Source organism: Taeniopygia guttata, chromosome 2 (assembly GCF_048771995.1).
Source record: "Taeniopygia guttata chromosome 2, bTaeGut7.mat, whole genome shotgun sequence".
Lineage (NCBI taxonomy): Eukaryota > Metazoa > Chordata > Aves > Passeriformes > Estrildidae > Taeniopygia > Taeniopygia guttata.
Window position 1 is genome coordinate 54,522,343 of NC_133026.1, and position 7,378 is coordinate 54,529,720.

Genomic DNA, 7,378 nt, shown 5'->3' on the forward strand with positions numbered 1-7,378 from the left:
CTCATAGGTTCCCTTTGTCACCATGACACAGGGAAGTGGAAGGAAGCATCCCATGTTATGTGTGTGAATTAATAGCAAGCTAAGAGTATTTGTTCTGTTTTCTCTCTTTCTTTCTAGATGGACAAGCACAAGTGCTTCTGAAGCAGAGAGAAGTATCCATTACCAGAGGGCACAAGGCAACTGCATCAATGAACTGTATAGCTGAGGGTATTCCTGACTTCCAGCGTGCATATGCACATTGGTACCAACACATACCCACCAAAGCTCCAGAACGGATTCTGTATATTGGACCCGGTGCAGTTTCTTATGATGACAATTCCTATAGCAACAAGTATTCTTCTTCAAAGAAAGGTACAAACGTCTGCACTTTCACAATCAATGACATTGACTCCAATGATGTCATTGGAGTCAATGTCATTGATTCCAATGACATCATTGGAATCAATGACATTGACATTGACATCCAATGATTCACAGCACTTACTACTGTGCCTACTGGCATTTCCATAGAACTAACAGGTGACAGGCAGCCTGTATAGAAAGCTGCCTGTGCCTTGAGGGGCAGCCTTTCTGTCAAACACAGAGAATTATAATTGTGCTTTCATACCTCTAAAACACCCCAACATGTTTATGCTGAGTATGTTTACATGAATATCAGACAAGGAGAAAAGCAAAGATGTGCTACAACTTAGGTGGTGTACTGCTCTGTGCTGGAGAAAGTGAGCACTCCTGTTGGTGATGGCATTGTAGCTAAATGATATAGTAACACAGATCATCTCTGAACAATACTGGTACTTTCCCAGTATTGGGAAATACAGTCTGAAAAAGCAAAAATGAAGAAATACTGGGGAGGGAGCATAGGAGAAGGATATTTGCACTTAAGATCTAGCTTGAAAGGCTTCAGAGACAGGTGATGGTGAAGATACTTATCAGTAGTATCTTCCAGCTTAACGGTTATGAGGACAATGATTTTCTAGGCAAGGATATTACGCTGGGCAACACCTGAAAAGACTATTCCAAGAAAGAATTGTGAAGACCATTTACAAGGACAAGCTGCAGATTAAACCTGGGAGCATATAAAAATGATGATACAGCACTGCTCAGTCAGCTCTGAGGAGAGCTGCAGTGAAATTCATGTGGCAAGGGTATTCAGAACCCCCTGTCCTTGTAAGTTATTTTTTGTTCTTTCATTGTAAATATATCTGCACTACAGGACCTGACACAAACTTATATATTTATCACAAGGACAACAGAAGAATATTAACTTTCTGTATGAGTTGTAACATGAGATTTATTTGTGTACAGTGCTATTGACAAAGGCCTAAAAAAGATCCAAATAATTCTCTCTTTTGGGTCAGAAAATGTGAATTTTTTCTCAGGGAAGAGCATGATGTATGATGGCTGCTGCCCAGGGGACCATTTGCTATAATGTCTTTGCGAGGCATATTTTCAGCCTTTGAAATCAGGGAAAGTACAAGGAAAAGCAAGGGGCAGCAAATAACTGTCTGGTAGGAATGCATGCTTCACTCTGGTTTTGCCACAGCCGCTGAGGCTGTCTTGTAATAGATCCACCATCTGTATTTTTCCTATTTGGTGCTACAACTCCATTGTCAAGGAAGGCAGGCATTGCACAAAGGTCCAACCACCTCACTGCTGGCAAGACACTACTGCCAGAGGAGCTCCTTATTTCATGCAACAGAAATGCAAAGATCTTCAAAAGAAATGTGTCATGGCTAGTCAATGCAGTCAAATGTCTACACAGCATTTTCTGTGTCTGTAATTCTTGATGCACAGTGAAAGTAACAGCTGCCTGTTTTTTCTAAGATGCATAGCTAGACAAATATAATTAAGTATTCCTAGGCCTGTTCCTATGCAGTTGGAGGTGCAAAGCTAACCAAAATCCTTGCCCTCAGGAGAGGAGGAGAGACACAGTCCATCGACCAATCTGAAGCAGACAAAATTTTTTTCTGCCCCTCCACCTCTTGATTTGAAAGACAGGTGTCTGCTAGGGAAGGCAAGAGCCTCCCTTGGAATGGAGAATGGAAACGCCCTCCCTCCAAATTATTATAATTTTGAAACTAAGGGGCTCTGAGGCAAAGATACGGAAATAGGAATAAACAGTTCTTTACTAGTACGTATAACAAGGCAAACAAAACAACAACCAGAACATGGATAATAAACAGAGCCAGGAGCCAGGAGAGCCTTCCCGGCCGCCGGGACGTTCCTCCGGTGCAGTGACAGCCAGGGCCGGCAGGGGGCGCCGTCGGCTCCCTGTGGGCAGGGCGGGCGCGCTGCTCCCGCGGCTGGATGTGGGACGGGCTTCGACCCACACAACCCCTGGGGAAGTCGATCCCGGTGCCCCAGCAGGAATCTTGGCAGCAGCAAGCTGGGACGACAGCAATGAGCAGAAATCCTGCGGTGGTGGGCGAGATGTATCAGGAACTCTGCAGCGGTAGCTGGAAACTGCGGGGTGCCCCGGCGGGACACGGGGTGCAGGGCCCAGCAGCAGAAGAAAGGCAGCTCCTAGCTGGGTTATGGCAGTGGCAGCGAATTCCTTTTCCAAAGCTGCAGGTCCAACCATCCTCCTCCAAAACACAGAGAGAGTTCCCAGCTGCCCCAACCCCTGTCCTTTTACCTGCCTCCATTCTTGCGGTCTCTCTGTCCCGCCAAGAGAAACTCCCCCAAAAAAACAGAGGAGTTCCCCCTCCCCACCTCTCAAGCACCCAGCAATCAATGCTTCTTAGCAACTCAATGCGGGGGAAAAAAAATCCACAAGTAACAAGGAAAGAAAAGGAAAGAAAAACTCAACCCCCAACACTGCCCCAAAGCCCACCTTTCATACTATAAATTTTTGGCCCTTTCCAATGAGATGGAACAATCACATGCTGTAGATGGGGTTTGATAACTTTGGTCATACATATATTACATGTTCTTCCTCATTTGCATTCCAAGGACCATGAAAGTTAAATATGTCAGTTAGAATTTCACTTACTTTTGGTCAGAATTTATTAACATAAAAGGTAAAATAAACAGTTTGGCCCCTCTCCAATGTCTGAGGCAGCTTTTGTTGTCTGATCTTTTCCAGAGAGATTTTGTGTGCCTTTTTTTCTCGTCAGACCAGATTTACATCACAGCTCACCTTTCAGGGTGAAGGGAGGGTGAGGACAAGGGGTTGTACTTAGGCACAGGTGCTTCTCTGTGCCTCACTGAAACAGGGCTGTGACACCTCCACTTCGCCCCAGGCATTCCTTGGTTGTGAGACCTTGTTTGAGCCTGATGTAAGGGCAGCACAGAGCCTGGCTCATGTTATCCTCAACCAGCCCCATAAATTCCACACCTACTTAAAGCAACACTGTACAATTCTGACCATTTGCCACACTGTTGCAGGCAATGCCCTCAGGTGGGGAGCAGCCTGACCATCTCTCCAGCCTGTCAAGATCCCTCTGAAGGGCTACAACAGCCCTCTGGGGTATCAGCCACTCATGCTATCACCAGCTTCATGCTCTCAGTGACCTGAGGAGGTAACTGCCCCTTCCCCCGGGCCATTGATGAGCAAGTTAAACAATAATGGACTCAGTATTGAACCTTGGCAGACACTACTAGTGACAGGCCTAGTTAAGGCTTAGTTGGGGCTGTTCTACCTGGACACAAAAATACTTAGGGGAGACCTTATTGAAGGCTTCCAGTATCTAAAGAGCACTTACGAAAAACAAATCTTTACATAGGTAGATGGTGATGGAAGAAGGGGGGAGAGTTTTAAGCTGAAAGAACTTTCGGGTAGATGTTAGGGAAAGATTCTTTACTCTGAAAATCGTGAGGCACTAGAACATACTACCCAGAGAAGATCTAAATGCTCCATCCCTTGTGATGTGCTCAAGGCCAGGTTGGATGGGGCCTTGAGCAACCTCACCTAGAAGGTGACATTCCTGCACATGGGGTGGAGGTGAGAGGGTGATGATCTTTAAAGTCCCTCCCAACCCAAAGCATTCTATTATTCTATGATTCTCTGAAGTTCTAAGGGAGGTGTAACATTCTTCTGAGACAGCTTTGAGGTCTCTGAGGAGAGAACAACATCCTTGGGAAGGGCCAGGCTGAAAAACTTTAGTGTGCTCAGTAGGTAAGTCTGATATGTCTAGTAGCAGATAGATGAAGAAGTTTTTTCAGATCGAGTATTTTTTGTCCTTTCTGTGCTACTCCTGCCATGGTTTAGCTTGTCAGTAAATTTAACACCCTCTGTGGTAGTGTGTTGAAGAACAACCATTGGATGTGCTGAATGAGTAATTTCCTCCTCCCAGTCATTTGATGCTGTGTCCACCTGAAGGGCTTTATAACATTTCTGTTTATTTCATTTTCAGGTCTAATCTGCACAGGCAGTATGCTGCTGTTTCCAGTCCTTCTTGCAACTTCATTTTGGTGCTGTAAGACCTTTTTCCTTTTCTCTCTCCTTCCTGTCTACAGTGAACATATGCCTTGTTGCAAACTCCAGGAGTTTCTCCCCTCATGCAATTTCTCTGCTTTCACTTCCAGGCGTAGACACGCAGTCAGTGCCAGTGCAAACCCCGGAGATGCAGGCGCGGATGAAGGGCACTTCTGCCAGAATGTCATGTCAGCTGGAGGGCAACCACATTGTACACTGGTACAGGCAGCTTCCCGGAGAGCCGCCAAAGAGGATCCTGTACGGGTCTGCAGGGACACCTGTTTTTGAGGACAGCAATGATAGAAATAGATTTCAAGTTCGCAGTGATCCTGCTCGATCCATGCATAGTATAGACATAAATTCTTTAACCACACACGATTCTGGCACTTATTACTGTGCATACTGGAAATACCACAGAATTAGTTCGGCAAAGATAAGCCTTACAAAAAGACTCTCTGTACTCTGAACCGCAAGTTGTGAACTCTGCTAAAAATTCAAATACTTCCTTATTCCACCCCTTTCATGATTTTCTGTAGCAGGAGTGAAAGAACAACGTCTTATGACAAGTGTTAAATATCTGATCTTGACAATCAATATATCATTTCAGTGCTCAGATTTATCTGCAACATTCAGAAAGTGAAATCTTCCTGTCACTTTAAGGTAAATATATGAAACATTGCTCCTAAAATGAAGGCTAGATTTTACTGAAAGCACTCACCTGACAGTGAACACAGTGTCTGTGTGTGAGTTATAGCTTTCTCTTCTCTGTTAGAATTCTAGCAAGCAGAGCAACATTTCTTCATCCCTCAATATTTTCTCTTGGGAAAAAAAAAAAAAGAAAACCAAAAAAAAAAAAAAACAGGAATAAGAAAGAAGGGGGGAAGACCAGCTGATCTTGCACATCCTCCTTCATATTTTTCTTTTGTCTTCCTTTGCATCTCAGTCACTAAAAAGTCCTAAAACAGCACAGAAAACCTAATTTTATTGTCACAATTCCTCATTTGATATGTCCAAGACATAAATTGAAATCCTCAGCCACGAGCTATGCCGCAGACAAGCAAAGACTCTCAGTGCCTTTGGGTTAAGTGTACTGAGTTTTAGAAATTAGATTCTACAATCAAAGACTGGTTCCAAGAAAGCTGGTGTTTTCCTGAAAGCTCAAAAATGTCAAAACACTGAGATACTCTTACATTTTCTGAATTGGAGTGCATGTGTTTAGTATCTTTTTAAAATGAGCACAAATACCTCCACAGTGGTGGATTTATAGTTCTACAGGCTGTGAATGTTTTTTGCTAAAGTTTCTATGTGATTTGAGTATATAATATCTTGCTATGGATGTTTCTGTCTTTCTCAGCTATTTGAAAAATAGGTTGTAGTACATGTGACCTCTGATACTAATTTCAGTCAGCCTGCCTTTTGTTGTTGTATCGTGGGATCTGAGAATGTCTCACAACCAGTCTAGGAGGTTTCAGGAGTGAGTTGGCAGCAACTTTCTTATGTGGGTGATTGGGCAGCCAATAAGGACCTTGTTGTGGATGGAAAGGTAAGGGCAGCCTTGGTTGCAGTGTCTATGAGCCAGTGGTGTTCAGTCCTGAGAGAAGGCAGAAGGGCAAAAGGCAGGACCTCTGCCCTTGACTTCAGGAGAGCAGACTTTAAAGTTCTTCAGAGATGTACTTGGAGGCATCACATTGGATACAACCCTGGAGAGAAGTGTCCAGGAATGCTAGCTGATATCCAAGAATCTTCTCCAAGTTCAAGAAAGGTCCAGTCTGACACCTAGAAAACCAAGTAGAGGCAGTAGGAGTATCTCAAGAGTGAGCAAAAAGCTGCTGACTTTAATCAGGCATTAAAATGAAGTATAAAAGAGGTGGAATCAGAAGCAGGTGATCCAGGAGGAGTATGGAGCTGCTGTTCAACTGTGCAGGAATGGGCTTAAGAAAGCAATAAACCAGCTAGAATTGAGTTTGGCAAATGAGGTAAAGGCGAACAAGAAAGGATTCTACAAATACAGCAGCAGCAAAAGAAACACTAGGGAAAACTGCTGGATGGGGCAGGGAAACTGGTGATATATGATGAAAAACCTGACGTACTCAATATTCCCTCAGCATTTACTCATAAAATGGCCTTCAGGTATCCCAGGCCCCTGAGACCAGATGGAAAGTTTGGAGCAAGAAAGACATAGCCTTTGGTGGAGGAGGATCAGGCTAGTGAGCACTTAAACTGCACACACCTAAGTCCATGGTGCCTGATGGAATGTACCCACAAGTGCTGAGGCACCTGGCCAATGTCTTTGCAAAGACACTTACTTACCTTTGGAAGGTCACAACAATCTCTACAGGTTCCTGAAGACTAGAAGATGTAAAATCACTCTTATTTTCAAGAAGTCACTCTTATTTTCAAGGAAGAGGAAAAGGAAGACCTAGGGAACTACAGTCAGGTTAGCCCTATCTTAGTCTGGGAAGGTGATGGAGCCACTGATCCTGGAAACCATTTACAGACAGGAAGGTGAAGAATGTGATCAGGATTAGTCGGCATTGATGTACAAGGAGGAAGTGATTTAGATAACTTTAGATAACAAAGCTCTTTGCAGAATAAATTTTGGCCATTTCATCAGTGACAAGTCTACCTAGTAATAATTTGAACCTGGAAAAGTATTCTTGTATTGTAAAATATTGTAAAACAATATTCCAGCCACTGCATGTGTCTTCTTGGCATAGACACTATCATGTTTGGCCAGTAATTATTCCTACTTGGAGATTTACTGTGTTAGAAAGCTTACAGTACAAAACCTAGACAGTGTCTGCAAATTAGACATTTAATCATGTGCAATCCAGTCACTGACATATTCTTTTACTCTTCATGTGGAATCAGGTGCCTGATAGATTTCTACTTTGTGATCAGAGGAATAGCAATGTACTGTTACTGTTTCATATATGGTAGTTTTTGGCAACAGCAGCTTGA